The following is a 24734-nucleotide window of genomic DNA, read 5'->3' on the forward strand; positions in this document are numbered from 1 at the left end:
CAGTCAAATATCACATGAATATACATTAGACATGGCAAAATGTATAGAGAAAATGTTCTCTTGCATCCCATTACAAAATGTGTAGAATTGCAGGGAATAAGCTTTAAACCTGCCAAATGTTCTCTGCACCAAGAAGAGGGGTGTGAACAGAGACATAGAAATAGACGTGGAACGTGCTCGCAGGGGGGCGCGGGATGTTCCCCAATGCTGGAAAAGTCTGGGAACCCCTGCAGTACTGCACTATTTAAACATGTGAAACATATGTCAGATTTGGTCCAGTTAGGTCCATCTGTGGACATTAACATCAAGGCCAATGCTGGTGGACTGACCAAATTTCAACGTCCATGGATATCCCGTGCCGGTCGGCGCTCAGTGGGTGACGATGCTGGTTAAAGTACAGTGCCTTGCGAAAGTATTCGGCCCCCTTGAACTTTGCGACCTTTTGCCACATTTCAGGCTTCAAACATAAAGATATAAAACTGTATTTTTTTGTGAAGAATCAACAACAAGTGGGACACAATCATGAAGTGGAACGACATTTATTGGATATTTCAAACTTTTTTAACAAATCCAAAACTGAAAAATTGGGCAAAGTTCAAGGGGGCCGAATACTTTCGCAAGGCACTGTAAATGGAAAGAGAGGGGGCTCATTGGGAGGTGTCAGTAAGAGCTGTGAGAGGTGATGTTAATTGGGGAGGGGGGGGGGGGGGGGGTAGAGAGAGAAAGAGAGAGAGAACGAGAGAGAGAAAGAGAGAGAGGTTATTCAGATTGACTGTTTTAACACTCTTGGTTTGATCGCCGGATGACAGAAAGACATAGAAACCAGTTATCAGCTGAACATAACATGCCAGTTGAATGGATCACAGTAGCAGGTGACCCAACTGTTGTTTGTACAGATTTTTTGGTAATGGAATTACGAGTTTTAATCACTTAATAATTCATATATTAAACTGAAATCATAAAATCACTATAATTGATAGGTCTACCGTTAATTGTTACTTCTGTAAACTTTCATTATCCTCCCTCCTCTTGAGGGAGAGAAATTTGAAAATATCTTGAAAATATGTGGGTTTTTGGAAATGGCAAGGCACAAGGCAATATTTCTTAGGGTTTGATGTATTTCTGATACCTTTCAAGACTTTTTCTTGTAGATGTTTTCTAAGACCTTTCCATATTTTTTCAAGACTTTTCCATCTGTTTATGCAGAAATCAAAGTCTTTAATTATGCCACTTTTTTTTATGGAAAATGGTTGAAAAATGTATCTATGCCTCCATGTCCCCAAAACATAGACTCTTAGCCTTCATTTGATACCCAAATTGATATGCTCCTATTAACTTTACATGTTGATGCTTATGGGTCCTTTTTCGATGGAAATGCCCCATGGTCTGAGGGGCTTTGCATGTTCTAGTTATTCTATTTCTAAGTGTACAGCTGAACATGGTCAAGGTGACTATGCGTTAATCATAATCACTCCAGAAGGCACATAGCCATAGTCTCTAGGTTAAGGATCTGGCCTGTGTAAGAAAAGAGCTTTGTCCCTGGTCTGTGTTGGTTGCTTCAGCAGAGATCAGATGATGTCTCACATGAAATGTTTGGTCTCGTTACAGTGTCCACAGCCCGAGTGTTTGTCCGGGTATTTTTCGCCCGATACTGATCTATAAGCTAACACAGACAGCATAGAGATCAGTGATAGGGCATGATGAGAGATGTCAGACTTCCTGTGGGAAGGATAACGAATCACAGAGCACAATGGGTTGGTGGGGTGTGTGTGGTTAGTGTGATTAGACCGAATGGCATGGCCTCTATGATCAAACAAGCTAAAGGCTCCGTTCTATCAATGTTCAACAGGTTTTCACCTTCTCCTTCTTCATCCACTTGTGACAGTGTTCTAATCCAGGGAGGGGCAACTTTAACTGGGACGGGGGCCACAAAATTATTCTCGTCGTGAGGGGTCACATTTTAGACTGTAGCAAGACCAAACAAACCCACTCTCAAAAACACACACTGTCAATTCTCCGGTACTGAAGCTACCCTAGAAACAAAAAGGTAGTCACCATCAACCTTCAACACAGAAGTAACGTTTTTTCCAACTTTTCAACAAACAGGTGTTCAAAGTCAACCAACCTAATCACAGCTACACTCAGTTTTACAAAGAAAACTGGTTCAGATAAGGTAACACACAATGCGAGTTTCTTATAAATGTTGGACCACTATAAAACAAATCTCCCTGTAGAATTGTGATGAATTATGATGAGGAGGACTGGTGGAAAACCATGTTGATTAGCCTCCAAGATTAAGTTTCTCCCCTAATGTCTTTCCAAGCAGTTATCCTTGACTGTATGGAGTCTTAACAGGAGTGTGCAGGTCCCTATGGTCATTCCAGTCATCATCCTTCATAACAGAGTTGGACTCCCCTCTGTGGCAAACCTGACATCCATCCCTACATCTGGTCAACAAACTGCCTGGCCCCAACCCACACCATAATGAGTACATTTATTTTTTTCTTTATTTATTTTTTTCTTTCTGTGTGTGTGTGTGTGTGTATATGTGCCTGCATGCATACAAGGCTACAAGCGTGCCCTTCGGCTCCACTCTCTTTTTCATCGCCATTGTTTGGAGACTGCTGGCAAATTGGAGGATTCTCTTTAGGGATGTTTCATGGCTATCAAAGAGTGAGTCTGGAACCATCTGGAGGCCTGCTTCCCTACATGACTGGGATAATGAGGAAAGCTCTGGAGGGATTCTCAGATTCTGACTAGGGTAGTGTGGTGGTAGGGTAACTTACTGAAGCTAGCTCCCCCACTCCCCTGGAGGGCCACAGAGGGCAGAACACAAAGGATAAGTCATTCAGTATGGTTCATAAAAGCCAAGGACTCCTCTCCAGGAGGGAGTGAAGTCTCAAGTCTTCCATCTGAGCACATAATGAAAGAGAGCGATGTTTCCCCACTTAAGAGACAGGAAGGAAGGAACTACGCCTCTGAATGACTTCCTGCTCTCTGTAGACTGAGGAGTTGAGTGCAATTGCTTGAGTGGCAATGATGCCAAGTCATGTAGCCCTTTCCTGCAGCCAATGACCAAAAGCAGCCTCTTTGCCTCATTAGTGGAATGTTATTAACATTTTTCATAATTTGGTCATTAATAAATACTTTTTTTTTTTTAAACAGATGAAAGTTCAATGTTTCTATGGCTAACAGTGTTGTTAAATTTCAGTCTTCTGTGATGTACAGTACCAGTCAAAAGTTAGGACACACCTACTCATTCAAGGGTTTTTCTTTATTTTTACTATTTTCTACTTAGCAGGATGCCCCCATTCTCATCGACGGGGCTGTAGTGGAGCGGGTCGAGAGTTTCAAGATCCTTGGTGTCCACATCAGCAACAAACTATCATGGTCCAAACACACCAAGACAGTCATGAAGAGGGAACCACAATGTCTATTCCCCCTCAGGAGACTGAAAAGATTTGGCATGGGTCCCCAGATCCTCAAAACGTTCTACAGCTGCACCATCGAGAGCATCCTGATCGGTTGCATCACCACCTGGTATGGCAACTGCTCCGCATCAGACTGTAAGGCACTACAGAGGGTAGAGTGTACGGCCCAGTACTTCACCAAGCTTCCTGCCATTCAGGACCTATATACTATGCGGTGTCAGAGGAAGACCCAAAAAATGGTCAAAGACTTCAGTCACCAAAGTCATAGACTGTTCTCTCTGCTACCGCACGGCAAGCGGTACCGGAGGGCCAAGTCTAGGCTCCTTAACAGCTTCTACTTCCAAGCCATAAGACTGCTGAACAATTAATCAAATGGCCACCCAGGCTATTTACATTCACATAAAACTAGAAGTGTCATTTTATATCTAAATATGGTACAGGTCTCATCTTTTCTTTTATGTGTGTGAGGTGTATACTTTTGTTTAAAAGTAGATGTGTTTAAGACTGCCAAGAAGCACTCAGTGTGACCCTGTTTTAGCCCTTAAAAGGTTCTGAGTGCCAATAAAAAATGTAAAAAACATTTCAAAATCACTACAATATTCTGCACTGTGCTCGTCTGGGTAATCTCAAATAAACATTTTAATCTGCGGACCAAATTCATTAATCCCTTCCTATAGCTACAGTATATACTAGGATTGACTGCGTTTTCCTAAGTCGTTAAATTCGACGTGGTCACCATACAAAACCCCCGTAATGATTTCCTTTCCTCTCAATGTAAATGGCATTGCAAACCACTGAGGCCTAACGGACACAAAGGTCCCCCCCTGAAAGCCCAGTGCCACTCAAGACACAGGGGGAGACACCTCACAGCATGAGGTCACGGGCTCCATAAGAGCTAACGTAATGACACCTTCACACGCGGTGACACCCACAGTGAGACACAGGCAGACAGACACACACAGAGTCCCTATTCTTCGCGTTAAGGCCGCTAATTGCCACCAGTTCATTGGGGGGGGGGGGGGGGGAATACTGAGGAGGACATGGCAGCAGCTGTTGTGATGAGCATCCGCTCTAAGGTAAAGAGAGGAAGAAGAGCGAAAGAAGAGCGAGAAAGGTCTCATGCTGTGCCGTCTCTATGCTTCCAACCAATTCACTGTGTCTGAGCCTGGGCCTATTTCCCAGAACCCCCCCACCCCTCTTGTAGAAGGGATCCAGCCTTTGTCAAATTAACATTGAAAGTTGACCTAGATTTTTTTTGTTTTAAATAGCTAACCCTGTGCTTTTCCTAACCTCAACCTAATTCTCCTAACCTACTACGTTCATTCTCCCATTCTGCTGCGTAAGTTTTCCTAACGTGCTATGAAAAGTCAAATCTGATATTAATTAGACAAAAGCTGGATCCCTTCCAGCCATGACCTCTTTAAAACGGGATTGGACAATACAGCTTCCTGTCTGAGAACACCATCTCCCCTCGTCTCCCTGGAAGACCATCATTGGGTCACCAGCCGCAATAACAACTATTAGAATGATCCCGGCACGTTGACTTTAATTAAGGGCACCAAAAAAGGCACCTTGTTTTTTGGAGTGTTTCTGAAATGGCACCAAATCCCCCTTATGGTGGACTTTGTTTGGCTAGAGCCTTATGAGGGATAATAGGGTAAAGGGTGCCATTTCAAAGGTTCAGCCCAAATGTAGTGCCCTATATAGGGTGCCATTTCAGATACAATCTGTTAGGCTTGGAGACCATGGAGATGCAGTGTGTAAACTCACCTTTGATGGGGACAGCAGCATCAGTGACAACCGCATGGGTAGGGATGACATGGGGAGAATGAAGAGAAAAGAAAAGAGAACATTAGCCACAGGCTCAACATAAATTAATTTTACACATTGACTACAAAACAGAGAAGAGGGTATTTCAGACAGCAATACTTCAGCTTGAGTGTAACCTTGGGGCAACGAGACATTTCACATGCTGTTATTTCATGTTGTGTCTCACATCTCACACACAATACATCACGTTGATAACAGTGAGATATCGCTACTGGTGCAGAAACCCCACACATCTGAGAAGGAGAGATAAATCAATCCAGATTATTTTCATCACTCATGAAAGTTTCCTAAAATTGGATGGCCATGATGGATTTATGATGCAGAACTTACTGGAGGCGTTGGAAACCAACCTGAGCTCCAGCACCCAATCACGTGGGCATGAAGTCAAAAAAGAGGCTTCTGGGTAGTGCTGTCATCCAGCACAGAGCATCTAAGGTCACTTCAGACATTCTCTCTCTCTCTCTCTCAAAGGAATGAACATTCTCTAAAAGGCCCCTGAGCAGACCAGTATAAATAATTGTGTTCCTCCCTTACTCTCTCTCCATCCATCTTCCCACTGTGTTGGGACACAAAAAACAAAAAACAAAATGGTACATTGAAAATGGGAAGAGGTAGGAATCCATCTTGCGCCACCAAGGGAGCCGACCTTTGCCATAGCGGGAGGCCGCCACCCATACCTCACCACATGCTCTGAACACATTGCTCTATTGGCTGTAAAATAGACACAGTGGCCTATTTATAAAAGGATTACGGGGAGAAAGAAAGACGGCGGGAGAGAGCTCCGTCTCTGCCAGAACTCTTAGCCTCAGGGGGAGGAACCATTAGCGGCACAATACAACACATACAATGAGTGTACAAAACATTAGGAACACCTGCTCTTTCCATGACAGACTGACCAGGTGAAAGCTATAATCCCTTATTTATGTCACTTCTCAAATCCACTTCAAATCAGTGTAGCGGAGACAGGTTAAAGGAGGATTTCTAAGGCTTGAGACAATTGAAACATGGATTGTATACATGTGCTGTTCAGAGGGTGAATGGGCAAGACAAAACATTGAACAGGGTATGGTAGTAGGTGCCAGGAGTGTGTCAAGAACTGCAACGCTGCTGGGTTTTTCGCACGAAACAGTTTCCCCATGTGTATCAAGAATGGACCACCACGCAAACGACATCCAGCCAACTTGACAGAACTGTGGGAAGCATTGGAGTCGACATGGGCCAGCATCCATGTGGAATGTTTTCGACACCTTGTACAGTCCATGCCCCGATGAACTGTTCTTAATGTTTTGAACATTCCGTGTATACATCATGTAGCCTGCCATGGTAAGGAGGAGTCCAACATAAACCAGCTTGTCTGTCTGTGTGTTTTGGATCCATGGGACAGTGTCTGCGTTTCTGCTCATCTGAGCACTTTGTGACGGCACAAATGGAAAAGCACAAAGTAAGATAAGTCCAATATGGCTGCCGGGTGCCATGCGACAGGGCAGGGCCAATGTGCTCAGGAGGAGGAGCTGCTTTCAGGTGGGGTTTGGGAAGATTAGTCGACCTACAGACACATATGGTACACACTCAGACAGACAAAAAAGGCTTAACATTAACTCACACAAACGGGGCTCAATGTTAATTTTTTCAGCCACTTGTCTTTCGGAAAAGTAGGACGGGATTTTTTTTCAAAAGCTCACATCACCCAAAAAATGGGCAAAAATGTAAATTGGGTTGTATGATGCAAGGAACCACTTTATAAAATCAAATGTATTATCATTAATAGTCCTATTACCATAAAGAGAATCAGACAAAATACAACACTGCCCCTTTAAAGTACTCCTGGAGGAAAGTTGCACAACCTTTATAGCTTATAAATTACTACAACATTACAATTATAACCAAAAACATTGCCTTTATAAAAATAATTTCCTCATTCAATGAATCAGGGATCAAATGGCTAAAGTAGGCAACTTCAAAGCAAGATACGCACACGCACACACACATACACACACACACAGTGTTCGTGAGAGTCTCATCTTTCCATAGAGGGGTCAAACCGTCAGGACTCTACAGATGATTTTGTGAGAAGACCGATTTTGGGGATGTCTCATGGTCTGACAAACACCCCTCTAGGTCTGTCACCTTTCACTGCAGATGGGAAGTGTGACATCGGCAGATGTGATGGATTGAGACGCATCCAATAAAAAGAAACAGATCTCTAGCTTAAACTGACCGATTTTTATGGGGATTTTTGTATTATGCTAATTTACACGGGGGTACAAACATCAACTCTATTGGGTTAAGGCTGTCTTTGAGGAAGGTTGCCCAACCTTTAATAGCCTATAGATTATAGCAACATTACAATTACAAACAAAAACTTTGTGTCTTTAAGAAAGAATTTCCTCATTCAATGAATCAGGGATCAAATGGCTAAAGTACACATCTTCAAAGGAAGGTACATACAACTGACACCTACAAAACCAGACCAGCCGTCCTATTCAGACTCCTACTGAGCAGGAATGGTAAAAGGAAAACAGCTGAATCTGGCCTAATACACTATTGAGTCTCTATAGAGTGGTGAGGAAGAGGAGTCTAACGTGTCCGGAAGCAAATTCAGCATACATTTTATGTATTGAGGGTTCACTCAAATGTCATTTGAAGCTTTGTTTTACTAATGACAGTTACAGCTGATTTCGGGATTGCATATCGATTTGCTCTACTTAAATACAAGTCATCTGATTTATTTGTTTCAGTCTCTGAATTGTTTAATCAAACTTTACGCTGCCAGCTCCTGATATCAGGGCATAAAAACTACAATCTGTCTCCTGAATTAGCCTAGTGGGCATGTGCGTCCAGCTAGTGCACATGCGCACTAGGCCCAAGCTCGTTTCCCCCGGTTTCCCTAGAACTATGCTAGTTTTCATCCTCATTGCCAAACTTAAAAAACACTGCACCCTCAACTTCAAAACTTCTTTGCTAGGTTATACAATCACGGAACTAAGAAATTTGAAAGAAACTTACATTTTGTATTGTTTTATTGTTTTGTTGAATAGTCATGATAGTCATGACTATTTGACATGTCTGTCATAAGATGACTGTGGTGAAGGATATCGTTGCTTCTTAAGGCAGATCGAAGTCCAGTTTTGAGATCCACCGGCGAATTGGCGTAGGGTTAGCTGGGCACTTCTGACTGGTCTTGGAACTGTGACTATGGGCAGCCTCTCCCCGCTTGGCTCAATGGGATATGTAGTGATTTTGCAAGCCAGATACAGTGGCTTGCGAAAGCATTCACCCCCTTTTGCATTTTTTCAATTTTGTTGCCTTACAACGTGGAATTAAAATGGATTTTTGGGGGGTTTGTATCATTTGATTTACACAACATGCCTACCACTTCGAAGATGCAAAATAGTTTTTATTGTGAAACAAACAAGAAATAAGACAAAAAAACTGAAAACTTGAGCGTGCTTAACTATTCACCCCCCCAAAGTTAATAGTTTATAGAGCCACCTTACAGCTGCAAGTCTATTGGGGTATGTCTCTATAAGCTTGGCACATCTAAACACTGGGATTTTTGCCCATTCTTCAAGGCAAAACTGCTCTAGCTCCTTCAAGTTGGATGGGTTCTGCTGGTGTACAGCAATCTTTAAATCATACCACATATTCTCAATTGGATTGAGGTCTGGGCTTTGACTTGGCCATTCCAATACATTTAAATGTTTCCCCTTAAACCACTCAAGTGTTTCTTCAGCAGTATGCTGTATGCTCTGTCCCAGTCTCAAATCTCTGGAAGACTGAAACAGGTTTCCCTCAAGAATTTCCCTGTATTTAGAGCCATCCATCATTCCTTCAATTCTGACCAGTTTCCCAGTCCCTGCAGAATGAAAAACATCCCCACAGCATGATGCTGCCACCACCATGCTTCACTGTGGGGATGGTTCCCCAAGGGTGATGAGAGGTGTTGGGTTTGCACCAGACATAGTGTTTTCCTTGACGGACAAAAAGCTACATTTTAGTCTCATCTGACCAGAGTACCTTCTTCCATACATTTGGGGAGTCTCCCACATTCCTTTTGGCGAACACCAAACGTGTTTGCTTATTTATTTCTTTAAGCAATGGCTTTTTTTCTGGCCACTCTTCTGTAAAGCCCAGCTCTGTGGCGTGTACGGCTTAAAGTAGTCCTATGGACAGATACTTCAATCTCTGCTGTGGCGCTTTGCAGGTCCTTCAGGGTTATCTTTGGTCTCTTTGTTGCTTCTCTGATTAATGCCCTCCTTGCCTGGTCCATGATTGGCAGGTTTGTTGTGGTGCCATATTCTTTCCATTTTTTAATAATGAATTTAATGGTGATCCCTGGGATGTTCAAAGTTTCTGATCTTTTTTTATAACCCAAATTTGATCTGTGTTCTCCACAACTCTGTCCCTGACCTGTTTGGAGAGCTCCTTGGTTTTCATTGTGCCGCTTTCTTGGTGGTGCCCCTTGCTTAGTGGTGTTGCAGACTCTGGGGCCTTTCAGAACAGGTGCATATATACTGAGATCATGTGACAGATCATGTGACACTTAAATAAAATCCACCTGTGTGCAATCTAACTAATTATGTGACTTCTGAAGGTAATTGGTTGCACCAGATCTTATTTAGGGGCTTCATAGCAATGACCACAATGCATATGCACACACCACTTTTCTGTTTGTAATTTTTTAGATTTTTTTTAAAACACGTTTTTTTTCATTTCACTTCACCAATTTGGACATTTTTGTGTATGTCCATTACATGAAATTCAAATAAAAATCTATTTAAATTACAGGTTGTAATGCAACAAAATAGGAAAAACACCATGGGGGATGAATACTTTTGCAAGGCACTGTTTGTACACAGTCTTGTACCCTTAACCTTTTTTCAACTGACCATCGTATCTGTTAATTAACTCTGACTTAATTAATATAATGAATATTAATATAATCTAGGAATGACAAGACTTAATTGAGATGAGAAACCTTGAGAAAATAGCAACTCTACAGATCGCAATGACTACAATAAATTACTAAATTGCTTCCGGACAACAAGGGTCCGCAGACGACCTCCTCATTCTATAGGCCATTTTCTAACCACAATTCACTCCCACTGCAATGCAGCCTAGTAACCAGGAGGGGCTCTATACAGACACAGTGGCCCAGGGGCTGTATGTACTGATCTAGGATCAGGCCGCCCCCCTATCCATGAAAACGTATTCATTGTGATCAACAACAACAACAAAACAGATCCTAAATCAGGCCTCCTACTCTGAGACGCTTGATACGGCCCCAGCTTCCTAACCTAACATGGACGGAGATAAAAAATTATTTGGGTCCCACATCCTGCATTTATCTTTAACGATCTTCAAATTAAGATGGCTAATAAATCTTGCATGCCTGGAGCTACATTAAGTGAAAAGGAATACACCCACAGTAGCATTATCTCCAGTCCCCTCTCCCCCAGAACCCCAGCCCTGTATCAGTGGCACAAAGAGAAGCTCTCCTTTACCACATCAATGGAAAGACCTGCCCGCTTCCTTAGATAGACCATGATTTAATGTTGAGTAGACACTCTCAGACGACAGGGGGTTGGAAAACAGTTGTCGTTGCCTAATTCTTATAAGCCAGGGATGGTTTACCTTTTGATAAAATAAAGGTTAAAGCTAAACTAAAAATACCTCTCCCAAACCACATCTTGAAAGGTCAAATTGGCAAAGGATAAAGTCATATGGTAGATTGTAGTGCTGAGAAAAAAAGATACCATCCTGATCCACACCATGTCTAATTTGCAGCCCCCTGGCCCTCCTCTCGCGTTTAGAGTGCAGTCTCACCTCTCTCTCCATCTGGCTAAACCCAGACCCTTAGGGCCAGCTGTGTGTACATGCAAAAATTGTGTGTCCCATGTGGCTCAGTTGGTAGAGCATGGCACTTGCAATGCCAGGGTTGTGGGTTTGATACCCATGGGGGACCAGTACAAAAAAGTATGACCAAATGTAAGCTGTTGCTCTGGATTACAGTGTCTGCTAAATGATTGTAAATGTGGGGTGGGGGTATAATAGCCCCCTCTAGGTCTGAAACAGAGCTCACGCCTCTGGGTAAGTATCGACAGGCAGTGAGGCTCCATGTCCGGAAGGCTTTTAACACATTGCATTGTTTGTTTCCATTATCTTTTTAATCAGTGGGTATTGATCCATTTTTCTAGGCAGCTCCTTGGGCTTAGTTTACACTTGAAATGAGGGATACCTAGAAATCTCCCTTAAGCAGAGTGATACAAGAGAGAGAACACACAGGACCTTTAAGACCATAGCTGCAGGCCTACGGGTCAGTAATGGCCAAATTAAATGTGGGTTTATGGGGGGAGGGGGCTCTTCTTCCATCTTTTAATTCGGTATGAAGGGAATAGGTTCTGAGATCAGAAAAAAATATGCAAAGTGAAAAATACAGAAAGTACTAATGACTACATTTTACAAAAGAGAAAATGTAACAGTCTGCTTTTTTTTGTGCATGTAATTGCACAAGCCTACCTTAGAGAGCAGCATGTGCAGTATGTATGTGTGGATGTCAGATAGGAAGAGGAGGAGAGATGGATTGGGGGTAGGGCACATGGAGACACCCAGCTCATCCATCCCTTCTCTGTCTCCATCTGGCTCTTGTCCTGACTACATCTTGTAGCAACATGGTTCCCAAGGCAACCAGAGAGGATGGGGTTCATCCTTTCTCCAACATGATACCCTTCACAGGGAGACGGTCACTGTTCAGTCAGTGGTTACGGATTGCCAATGGGACAGTATTTTGTGACATTCATTCATTTTTACAAAACGTCGGCTTCATGGCAATTTGTCATAGATCTATTACAATTATGCGCTGAGATCATCTAATTTTGTATGTGCAGGAAGGTCCTCCCTTGATTCTCATTTCAGAAAGGAAACACCACGTACGTGTATGTTTAACCGTTTATTAGAAAGGAGTGCAATGCATAGTCTTGGTGTTAGGCTCTGCTCCTTCAGGGTAGCTCACTGCCAGAGCGAAAAGTCATATAAAGATGAGAAAATAACTACAGACAGTGAGCAAAATATGCTATACCAAATCCCCTGAAGGAAGAAACACAGAACCCAGACAGGTGGAGGCTGGGGTGGTGGTGGGATATCAGAAAACAGCAAGCATAGCGAGTAACAGCTAGTTACAGCAGCAATGGCAATGGAAGTAAGAGACACCAGCGCATGCGTGCACATGGCATTGAGGAAGCAGGTGTAAAACTGGTCAACTTAAATAGACAGCATGTAAGTACAGTGTGATTTCAAGTGGTGCAATATCCACTAATGCAATCAGCTGATGCCACTACACTTGGGTTTCCTTTCTGAACCGGCTTCGCTTTATTAGAATTCACACTCAGCAGCCCTTTCTCAAACACACGCAGGCAGGCACGGAAGCACGTATGCATGCACATAGGCACACAAGACATCTTCAGTCACAGAGCCCTATAAAATATCAGTCAACCCCATGATGTTTACCCTCAATATTCACAAACCCATTACTGGACCATTACTCTTGCTTGACAACAAAACAGTAACATCAATCTAATGATGTCTGTCTGACCTGGATAAGCCTAGACTGGAGAGTCAAGACAGTGGGTGGATACATCCCAAATGGCACCCTATTCCCGGTATTCCAGGGCCGTGTGATCCTTGGTCAAAAGTAGTACACTAGGGCCTCCCGGGTGGCCCTCCCAGTGGTCTAGGGCACTGCATCGCAGTTTTGGGTTTGGCCGGTAGGGATATCCTTGTTTTCATAGCGCACTAGCAACTCCTGTGGCGGGCCGGGCGCAGTGCACGCTAACCAGGTCGCCAGGTGCACGGTGTTTCCTCCGACACATTGGTGCGGCTGGCTTCCGTGTTGGATGCGCGCTGTGTTAAGAAGCAGTGCGGCTTGGTTGGGTTGTGTTTCGGCGGACGCATGGCTTTCGACCTTCGTCTCTCCCGAGCCCGTACGGGAGTTGAAGCGATGAGACAAGACGGATACCATGAAATTGGGGAGAAAACAGGGGTAAAATTCAACAACAACAAAAATATATAAAAAATACATTAAAAAGTAGTACACTATAAAGAGAAAAGGGTACCATTTGGGAAGCAGTCAATCTTTTTGACTTGAGAGTATTTACACTTGAGGGAACGCAAAAGCAATATCAGAGGCGGTTGGCTTTAAAGTGTTAACCCCCTAAAGCCAAAACACTGTTCTAAGAGTCTATGAGATTGAGGCTATGGAGTTAGTGAGGGGCCAAAAGTGAGACGGTAACATGTTAGATGAATCTTAAAGATACCTTTAAAAAAGCCACTAAAATGACCTAAACCTCCAGGCAATTCAGCCAATCCCTCTGGATATTAGAGCAATGGTAAATCACCAGCATTTCCCTGGATCACCAGCATTTTCTCTTTCCTTCCAGAAAGACATCTGGGACTGTAACATACTCTGTTCCACGGAATCATGGCTCGCTCCAGATATACTGTCCCCATACTTATGACCAGCAGGGTTTTCTGTACATTGCAAAGACAGGAATAAAGAACTCTCCGGGAAAAAGACGGAGGTGTATGTTTCATGGTTAATTACTCATGGTGTGATTGTGGTAATGTACAGGAACTCAAGTCCTTCTGTTCACCCGACATAGAATCCCTCACAATAAACACCGACGCATTACCTCCCGAGAGAATTATCTTCGGTTATCGTCACAGCTGTGTATATTCCCCCTCATGCCGATACCAAGATGGCTCTAAAGGAACTACACTGGACTCTGTGCAAACTGGAAGCCGCATATCCTGAGGCCGCGTTTATTGTGGCTGGGGACTTTAAAAAAGCTAATCTAAGGGAAAAGCTGCCAAAGCTTTATTAACACGTCACCTGCTCCAATTGCGCTTCAAAAACTCTCATCCTTTGCTAATCTCCTTTCCTGGACAGCTACAAGGCCCCCCGCCCTCCCTTCGGCAAATCAGATCACGCCTCCATCCTGCTCCTGTCTTCCTATAGGCAGAAACTCAAACAGGAAGTACCCATGGTAATGACTGTTCAACGCTGGTCTGACCAATTGGAATCCATGCTTCAAGATTGTTTTGATCATGCGGACTGGGATATATTTTAGGTTGCCTCTGATAATAACATTGACTCAGTGACTGAGTTAATCAAGAAGTGTATAGGGGATGTTATTCCTACTGTGATGATTAAAACCTGTCCAAACCAAAAACCATGGGAATATGGTTGAGTACAAACAGTCCAGTTATGTCCTCCATAACGCAATCAAACAGGGAAAACGTAAGTACAGACAAAATGGAATTGCAATTCAAAGGCTCAGACACGATACGTACAGTGCCTTCGGAAAGTTCTCAGACCCCTTGACTTTTTCCACATTTTGTTACATTATAGCCTTACTCTAAAATGTTTTTTTTTTTAATCCCTCATCAATCTTCACACAATACCCCATAATGACAAAGCAAAAACTGGTTTGTAGAAATGCTTGCTAATCTATAACAACAACAAAAAAGTCATATCACATTTACATAAGTATTCAGACCCTTTACTCAGTACTTTCTTGAAGAACCTTTGGCAGCGATTACAGCCTTGAGTCTACTTGGGTATGATGCTACAAGCTTGACACACCTGTATTTGGAGAGTTTCTCCCATTCTTCTCTGCAGATCCTCTCAAGCTCTGTCAGTTTGGATGGGGAGCATCGCTGCATACCTATTTTCAGGTCTCTCCAGGGATGTTTGATCGGGTTCAAGTCCGGGCTCTGGCTGGGCCACTCAGGGACATTCAGAGACTTGGGAAAGTATTCACTTTTTCCACATTTTTTTTACGTTACAGCCTTATTCTAAAATGTATAAAATAAAAACATGTCTTCATCAATCTACACACGATACCCCATATTGACAAAGCAAAATCAGGTTTTTAGAATTTTTTGCAAATTGTATAAAAACAAAAAACAGAAATACCTTATTTACATCAGTACTCAAGCCCTTGGCTATGAGACATGACATTGACTCGAGGCTCTAATCCCTGCCAAAGGCGCTTCAACAAAGTACTGAGTAAAGGGTCTGAATACTTATGTAAAATTTGATATTTCTGGGGGGGGGGGGGGGGGGTTTATATAAATTTGCAACATTTCTAGAAAACAGTTTTTGCTTCGTCGTTATGGGGTATTGTGTGTAGATTGCTGAGGGAAAAAAAACAATTTAATACATTTTAGAATAAGGCTGTAACGTAACACAACATGGAAAAAGTCAAGGGGTCTGAATACTTTCCGAATGCACTGTATACTATATATTCTATCCATATACTGTCCATATTGTCTATACATCCCATCACCTATATACTGTATATATTTATTTATACTCCGGACCCCGACATTGCTTGTCTTAATATTTCTATATTTCTTAATTCCATTCTTTTCATTTTTAGATTTGTGTGTATTGTTGTGTATCCCATAGGGCGGAGCACAATTGGCCCAGCGTTACCCGGGTCAGGGTTTGGCCGGGGTAGGCCGTAATTGTAAATAGGAATGTATTTTTAACTGACTTGCCTAGTTAAATTAAGGTTAAATAAATAAATATTACTGCACTGTTGGAGTTAGGAACACAAGCATTTCTCTACACCTGCAATAACATCTGCTAAATATGTGTATGCGACCAATACAACTTGATTTGATACGACAACCTCCCTGTGGGTGACTTCTATATTAGAGGTCGACCGATTAATCGGAATGGCCGATTAATTAGGGCCGATTTCAAGTTTTCATAACAATCTTAAATCGGTATTTTTGGGCGCCGATTTGCCAATTTTTTTATTATTATTTTTACACCTTTATTTCATCTTTATTTAACTAGGCAAGTCAGTTAAGAACACATTATTATTTTCAACGACGGCCTAGGAATGGTGGGTTAACTGCCTCGTGCAGGGGCAGAAAGACAGATTTTCACCTTGTCAGCTCGGGGGACCCAATCTTGCAACCTTACAGTTAACTAGTCCAACGCAATAACGACCTGCCTCTCTCTCCTTGCATTCCACAAGGAGACTGCCTGTTACGCAAATGCAGTAAACCAAGGGAAGTTGCTAGCTAGCATTAAACTTATCTTATATAAAACAATCAATCATAATCACTAGTTAACTACACATGTTTGATGATATTACTAGATATTATCTAGCGTGTCCTGTGTTGCATATAATCTGACTGAGCATACAAGCATACAAGTATCTAAGTATCTGACTGAGCGGTGGTAGGCAGAAGCAGGCACGTAAACATTCATTCAAACAGCACTTCTGTGTGTTTTGCCAGCAGCTCTTCATTGTGCGTCAAGCATTGTGCTGTTTATGACTTCAACTCCTGAGATGAGGCTGGTGTAACCGAAGTGAAATGGCTGGCTAGTTAGCACGCGCTAATAGTGTTTCAAACTTCACTTGCTCTGAGCCTTGGGGTGGTTGTTTCCCTTGCTCTGCATGGGTAACGCTGCTTCGATGTGGTGGCTGTTGTCGTTGTGTTCCTGGTTCGAGCCCAGGGAGGAGCGAGGAGAGGGACGGAAGCTATACTGTTACACTGGCAATACTAAAGTGCCTATAAGAACATCCAATAGTCAAAGGTTAATTAAATACAAATGGTATAGAGAGAAATAGTCCTATAATTCCTATAATAACTACAATCTAAAACTTCTTACCTGGGAATATTGAAGACTCATGTTAAAAGGAACCACCAGCTTTCATATGTTCTCATGTTCTGAGCAAGGAACTGAAATGTTAGCTTTCTTACATAGCACATATTGCACGTTTACGTTCTTCTCCAACACTTTGTTTTTGCATTATTTAAACCAAATTGAACATGTTTCATTATCTACTTGAGGCTAAATTGATTTTATTGATGTATTATATTAAGTTAAAATAAGTGTATTCAGTATTGTTGTAATTGTCATTATTACAAATATTTTTTAATCGGCCGATTAATCGGTATCGGCTTTTTTGGTCCTCCAATAATCGGTATCGGCTTTTTTGGTCCTCCAATAATCGGTATCGGCGTTGAAAAATCATCATCGGTCGACCTCTATTCTATATGCATGCCTTATTAAGCCCAATACCCAACAAGCATATCGAGGAGGGGGGGGTCAAAACAACCTTTAATATTTAACTTCACACAGTGCATTGAGTGCAATGCAATAGACCCGCATCAGGAGATACTTTACGGCTAATTCAGGCTAACTGACATTTACTGGGGGAGTTATTTAGATGGTATCGGATAATTTTGTGCGTGTGTGTGTGTATGTGTGTGTGTGTGTGTGTGTGTGTGTGTGTGAGCCCATCCAGGGAGAGATGGGCTCAGACATCTCCCTGCATGAGGGTGTCAGTTATCACAGAGGCTGCCATGCTCTGCTAATCTCTGGCCCTAAATAGTTTCTGAACCCCAGCCAGGATTCCCAAGCCAGGACTCCCAAGCCAGCTAGTGTTCCGGGAGACAGACGGGGAGACAAAGGTAGGCATTCACAGGGAAAGCTACTGACCCGTCAACCCTACTCCAACTGAGTGGGTGGGGAGAGAGGGGAGGGAGACTGAGGTTGAGTAGACTAGCCTCTATCCCACCACTACCACCAACCGGCAACCAGACACTGTTACACAAGAATCAGTGTCAGACACACAGATGCAGTACACCAATGGGCTATATCTCAACCATGGAGGTCGTGAACTGCCTTCAGGGGGGTGGATGGACCAGAGCTAACAACATGTGGGGTTAACATGCATCCTCCCCAGAAATCACAAACCTGGAATTTCACCACTGTAAAGACCAACAGACACCATTGTCATTCTCTCATGATGAAATTGCGTGCTTTCCCCATGCTTTCTCCAGCACGGAAGGGATGCACGATGCAGTCAAGTGTGTTATCTGTGTGTGAATGGGAACAACTCTTGACAGCTGTGCAAAAGACAGTGGGCAGGTGATTTATTGCACATTGTATGAAATATCTGTTCAATTGTCTGGTAAAATAAAAGTGTAGCACGAAGCATCATATTACAACAATTCCTAGTTTCAGTACAGGTGTCTTCTTTACCCCAAATTCCAGTACTGCGAGTACAAAAGACAATTATTTTCCCTGGATGAGACCCAACACTTCCACATTAACATTTTAAATGCAGTAACAGCTTAAAATATGTGAACTGCTCCCTTCCAAAGTGTAGATGAAGTAGATTCCCCGAAGGGGAGACTGGTGAACGAATAACTGGGTCAGAAAACTACAGGAGTACTACTACAGTACGCCAACGCTCCCCAAATGTTCCTCTAACGACTTATCTGTTGAACATACGGCCTAATTCTCCTTGCTACAACGGTTACTCCTCTTTGATGTTTTAATTAAATGTAGATGGGAGGGGATGAAACCTGAAGAAGGCTGAGTCCACAGTATGGATGAGGAATTCCTTTCAGCTTTTTCAATCATCCCAGGGCCTACGAGTGTGATGACAGTGAGGAGTCTGAGCCCGAGCATGGCTGGACAGAGTTAGAATAGAGGGTGGGATGGAGGGAAGGGGGGGGGAGGGGGCTCCAGGGATTAGTTCTGCCAAATTAAGTGATGGCTCATTCACATGTTGAAGTAATTTTGTCTGTGTCAGTTCCTAATTCACAGCGTGCCGGTTGGGAGGGCTGTGAGCCCCCCCACTAACCCCTCCACATCCCCCTACTACCCCCCATTTCCAACTGAATCCCCCTGCTCACCTCTCCACCACCCTGGCCTAGCCCAGCCCGGCCCCTTTCCACTCCACTAGCAGCCAGATATGCATAGTAGTAGGCTTGCACACACGCTCCTCTGTAGAACTTCACAGGATGGAGTTTTGTCTCTGACAACCCCCCCCCCCCCCCCTAACGTTACCACCGCCAACTCAGAGCTTATGACCCCCCACAGCTCCCCCAAGCTGGTTCTAACCCAGCAGCCAGGAAGGCGTCTATGCCCCTGGCATGACCCCCCAATACCAATCTAGCCACCTCCTGAGAGAAGGAGAAGCAGTGATTGAGGACCTTGGTCCGGATTTTCTTACCCAAGGACCTGTAGGCCTTAGTCCACCAAGCTTTAATAGGGCCTCTAGTCTACGTACAGAACAATAAAAAGTCAGGCATGGGATCAAGCAGCTCATTGCTCAAATGAGGCAATTAAAACTGAGTTGAGGCTAAACGCTGACACCTGTAGAGTATGGCCTCAGCGAGAGAGAGAGAGAGAGAGAGAGAGAGAGAGAGAGAGAGAGAGACAAATCAGTTCAGAAACAGTTTGAGTGTTGCAGCGAGGACAAACACCTCTTGTCCGTTCCTATAGCATGAACCGTTTCCCATCTAGGCCAAGAGACAGACCACATAAAAGTTATTGGACCTGACAGCTTTGGGGACCTGCCGGTCTCCTTCAGCACTGGGTACGCGACACGGACAGGCAATCGTCCCCACAACACTATACACCCCTTTCTTCCCTTGCCCTTCCTTCTCCCCTCTGGTGGAGCGCTGGTTGTCGCTAACAGCTCTACCCCCATTCTTGTGTTCGCCAAGCTGCCAAACACAATGTCTCTTTTCAAAGGCGACGCCAGGATAAAAAAAAGGAGCGTTAATTGTCTTGACAAGAAAAGGAAACCTCCCAGCACGGCTGTCCTATTTCCCCTGGCAATTAGAGGCCAGAAACCCAGCACTGTAGGAGCGAGCTACACCGTGAGGACCACATTTAGCTCCATGTGAGCGAGCTGCACCGTGAGAGCCACATGGAGCTGCATCGTGAGGACAACATTCCCCTGTCACAAGTTCGATGCGTTTAGTGTAAACCAGCATGCCATGTATCACAATCTATACAGATATATTCCTCTGCTCTAACAGTGGTTAGTGAAGGGGGGAAAAGTGGCATTTTTCAAAGCATTGCATCACTCCTTCAGATAAGTAGCATTGAGTGAGTGAGTGAGCGAGTGAGTGAGCTCCCTAGGGAGAACTACAGGTATCCCAGTGAGAACCACCGGGAAGAAATGGAGAGGGAGGGGGAGAACGGTAGAAGCAGGCAGAGATGCATGTGTGGATGAACAGAGTTGGGAAGAGAGGGAAGAGAGAGAGTGAAAGATGGGAAGAGAGAGAGTGAAAGATACATAAAGAAAAGGTCAGGAATGGGCATATACCAGATGCGGGGGAAAGGTAAAAAAGGTCAAAGGTAAAGACGGACAAAGCTGGGGTCAGAGGTAATATCCTTGGAGGACATTTGCTAACCTTTTGAGACGAAACAGAACATCGGTGATGTCTAAAGGACGCATGTACCATTAAACAAACCAAAGAGTACACGGAGAGCAAAGCACTACAAACGGCAACAGAATCCAAACACTGTTAAACGCACCCACAAATATATGGCCCAGATGAGCAACTAGGATACACAAGTCACACCAAGGTCAACAGAAGTGTTGACCCTCTAGTTCTGAAGCTTTTCGGTGAGACTCAAGCTTCTGAACACTGTGTCAAAGCTACACGGCCAATCTTACAACAGCCATTTTGCATTGAGGTATGCGACTTCATAATAGCTTTCAACCCTGCTCTGGCTAACCTAAACACCTGCATGTAATTGGACAGAAACTCTCATGAACATTGAGTGTGTTTGACAGTGTTGAATTTTTGTTACTGTGCGGGAATTATCTTGGATTTGTGACGTAGTTCAAGAGAAGGGGTTATGCTAACCCCTTCTCTTGAACTGCGTCACAAATCCAATATTATTGCATTCATTGAGTGGTTGGTTACTAACCAAGGGCATCACGTCCCCATGCATTGCCATTCAGTCTCTGTAACTAACAAAGCACCTTCTGTGTGCATTATCTAAAGCAACAGGTCTACACATGTGTGTGTGCACACACAAACACAATTACAGGAAATGAGTGTTAAAACTGCTACATTTTCTCCTTGCTCAATGCATAATGTGTAGAATTGCCAAAAATGAGCAAAAAACATTTGCTAATTGTTCTCTCTGCCAACAAGAAAGGTGTGAAGAGTTTGTGTTCACATGGGTTGCGAGATGAGGGTTTGCTACTATGCTAATAAATTACAATACCCATCCGAACCTTTGTCACCTAGGAAATGTATGTGGACTATCCCAAATAGTACTTGCTATTGGCCTACGACACATACAGTTGAAGTCAGAAGTTAACATACACCTTAGACAAATACAATTAAACTCAGTTTTTCACAATTCCTGACATTTTAATCCTAGTAAAAATTCCCTGTCTTAGGTCAGTTAGGATCACCACTTTATTTTAAGAATGTGAAATGTCGGAATAATAGTAGAGAGTGATTAAATTCAGCTTTTATTTCTTTCATCACATTCCCAGCGGGTCAGACGTTCACATACACTCAATTAGTATATGATAGCATTGCCTTGAAATTGTTTAACTTAGGGCAAACATTTTGGGGAGCCTTCCACAAGCTTCCCACAATAAGTTGGGTGAATTTTGGCCCATTTCTCCAGACAGAGCTGGTGTAACTGAGTCAGGTTTGTTGGCCTCCTTGCTCGCACACACTTTTTCAGTTCTGCCCACAAATTGTCTATGGGATTGAGGTCAGGGCTTTGTGATGGCCACTCAAATACCTTGACTTTGTTGTCCTTAAGCCATTTTGCCAGAACTTTGGAAGTATGCTTGGGGTCATTGCATTTGGAAGACCCATTTGCGACCAAGCTTTAACTTCCTGACTGATGTCTTGAGATGTTGCTTCAATATATCCACATAATTTCCCTCCCTCATGATGCCATCTATTTTGTGAAGTGTACCAGTCCCTCCTGCAGCAAAGCACCCCAAAACATGATGCTGCCACCCCCGTGCTTCACGGTTGGGATGGTGTTATTCGGCTTGCAAGACTCCCCCTTTAACCTCTAAACATAATGATGGTCATTATGGCCAAACAGTTCTATTTTTGTTTCATCAGACCAGAGGACATTTCTCCAAAAAGTACTATCTTTGTCCCCATGTGCAGTTGCAAACCATAGTCTGGCTTTTTTATGGCGGTTTTGGAGCAGTGGCTTCTTCCTTGCTGAGCGGCCTTTCAGGTTATGTCGATATAGGACTTGTTTAACTGTGGATATAGATACTTTTGTACCAGTTCCCTCCAGAATCTTCACAAGGTCGTTTGCTGTTGTTCTGGGATTGATTTGCACTTTTCTCACCAAAGTACGTTTATCTCTAGAAGACAGAACGCGTCTCCTTCCTGAGTAGTATAACAGCTGTGTGGTCCCCCATGGTGTTTATGCTTGTGTCCTATTGTTTGTACAGATGAATTTAGTACCTTCAGGCGTTTGGAAATCGCTCCCAAGGATGAACCAGACTTGTGGAGGTCTACAATTTTTTTTCTGAGGTCTTGGCGGATTTCTTTTGATTTTCCTATGATGTCAAGCAAAGAGGCACTGAGTTTGATGGTAGGCCTTGAAATACATCCACAGGTACACCTCCAATTGACCCAAATGATGTAAATTAGCCGATCAGAAGCTTCTAAAGGCACAGTCAACTTAGTGTATGTAAACTTCTGACCCACTGAAATTGTGATACAGTGTAATTATCTGTCCATAAACAATTGTTGGAAAAATGACTTGTGTCATGCACAAAATAGATGTCCTAACCGACTTGCCAAAACTATAGTTTGTTTACAAGACATTTGTGGAGTGTTTGAAAAACAAGTTTTAATGACTCCAACCTAAGTGTGTGTAAACTTCTGACTTCAACTGTAAATGGCTCCTAGCCCACGTGAATAAGGCAAATTACTGTCGCTAACACTAAAACAAAATAACATAAAAATGAAATAGCAAGGTTTTTATCAAACTGAAACTGAATAAAAACTAGTAAATCAAGTCTGAAAACGAACTGAAGCTAATAGAAGATCACTATACTATAATAACCTTCATATACACAGACAGAAACACACAGTTTCTGTGATTAGAGAGGAACAATTATCTCTAATTATTTCCTGTTGCACACAATTTTGTGCAGGTCATGCACACCGGGAATAAGTGCATTTCTGTTACATTCCCATGCATTAGCTTTGAGGGGAGGGGATAAGGGCGAAGGAGGAGTTTCTGCCCACACACCAATCCACTCAATCCATGCACACACACATGCAAGCACACACACACTGAAATACAGCCCCCCCCCCCCCCCCCCCCCCCACACTCACACACACAAACTCACCATGCACAAAGAGGGAGTTTGTTCGTGAGATTAAACTTGGAGGGAATTGAGTGACAAAACCACCTATTATTGGCTCATTTGTATGTGCATCACAGCCTCCCTTTGTATTGAAATAAGATGTGTTGGGGCGTGCTCCACTGCCTGCTCAATGAGAGGGTGACAGCCCAACCCCCCTCCACTAGTCCTTCAATGAGCTCTCCAACCAATGCAGCTCTGCAAATAGCCCTGCTCACATTAGCATGGAGAAAAGGCCCTTTAGAGAAGTGGGCTACACACACAGCAATGTGTACGCATGCACGCACACTCAAATGTAGAGGGGGCTACACAAACACACACAAACTCACACTGGAGTAGTTACTCTGCAGCTGCAGCTGATGTTGTGGCAGACCCAAGGAAATTCAGAGGACTTTCTGCCTGTGGGAGTGTGGTTTCTTGAGTCGTGCTCATTAGAGCTTGCAACAAAAAAAACGGAAAATGAAAATGTGTGTTTCTTACTGGACAAGTCCAGGTAGTCTATCCCTGTTTAATTCCGTTTTCTTCTGTTCGGTGCTTAATGAACATGACTCTGGCCTGCAAATGTATTTATAATATAACTTTTTTTACCTACTTTTTCCCAATTTCATCAAACCCAAATTGGTAGTTACAGTCTTGTCCCATCACTGCTACTCGCAGCACTGCTTCTTGACACAATGCACGCTTAACCTGGAAGCCAGGCACACCAATGTGTCAGAGGAAACACCGTACACCATACTGTTCTTCCTTCAGACATGCAAATCAAATGTTTTTAGTCACATGCAACAGGTGTGTTAGCCAAATACAACAGGTGTAGACCTTACAGTGAAATGCTTACTTACAAGCCCCTAACCAACAATGCAGTTACAATGCAAAAAATACGGATAAGAATAAGAAATAAAAGTAACAAGTAGTTAAAGAGCAGCAGTAAAATAACAATAGTGAGACTATATACAGGAGGGTACCGGTACAGAGTCAATGTGTGGGGGCACCGGTTAGTTGAGGTAATATGTCATGTAGGTAGAGTTATTAAAGTGACTATGCATAGATGATAACAACAGAGAGTAGCAGCAGGGTAAGAGAGGGGGGGGGGGGGGGGGGCAATGACAACCATGCTCTCTATAGTGCAGCTGTAGAACCTTTTGAGGATCTGAGGACCCATGCCAAATCTTTTCAGTCTCCTGAGGGGGAACAGGTTTTGTCGTGCCCTCTTCACGGCTGTCTTGGTGTGCTAGGCCCAAGTTTGTTTGTTGCTAATGTGTTAACCAAGGAA

The 24734-nt window shown here is 43.3% G+C and overlaps 1 protein-coding gene and 1 non-coding gene across 2 annotated transcripts in view; one reads left to right on the top strand and one right to left on the bottom strand.

Moving 5' to 3' along the window:
- Positions 1–24734, bottom strand: part of LOC139409150 (protein tyrosine kinase 7b) — a 206400-nt gene that overhangs the window by 129349 nt on the left and 52317 nt on the right. The window lies entirely within an intron of this gene.
- trnaa-ugc (transfer RNA alanine (anticodon UGC)) lies at positions 11153–11226 on the top strand. The gene has a single exon. It is a non-coding gene; the product is annotated as a tRNA-Ala (tRNA).

The sequence above is a fragment of the Oncorhynchus clarkii genome, chromosome 1 (assembly GCF_045791955.1).
Source record: "Oncorhynchus clarkii lewisi isolate Uvic-CL-2024 chromosome 1, UVic_Ocla_1.0, whole genome shotgun sequence".
In the NCBI taxonomy this organism is placed as follows: Eukaryota; Metazoa; Chordata; class Actinopteri; order Salmoniformes; family Salmonidae; genus Oncorhynchus; species Oncorhynchus clarkii.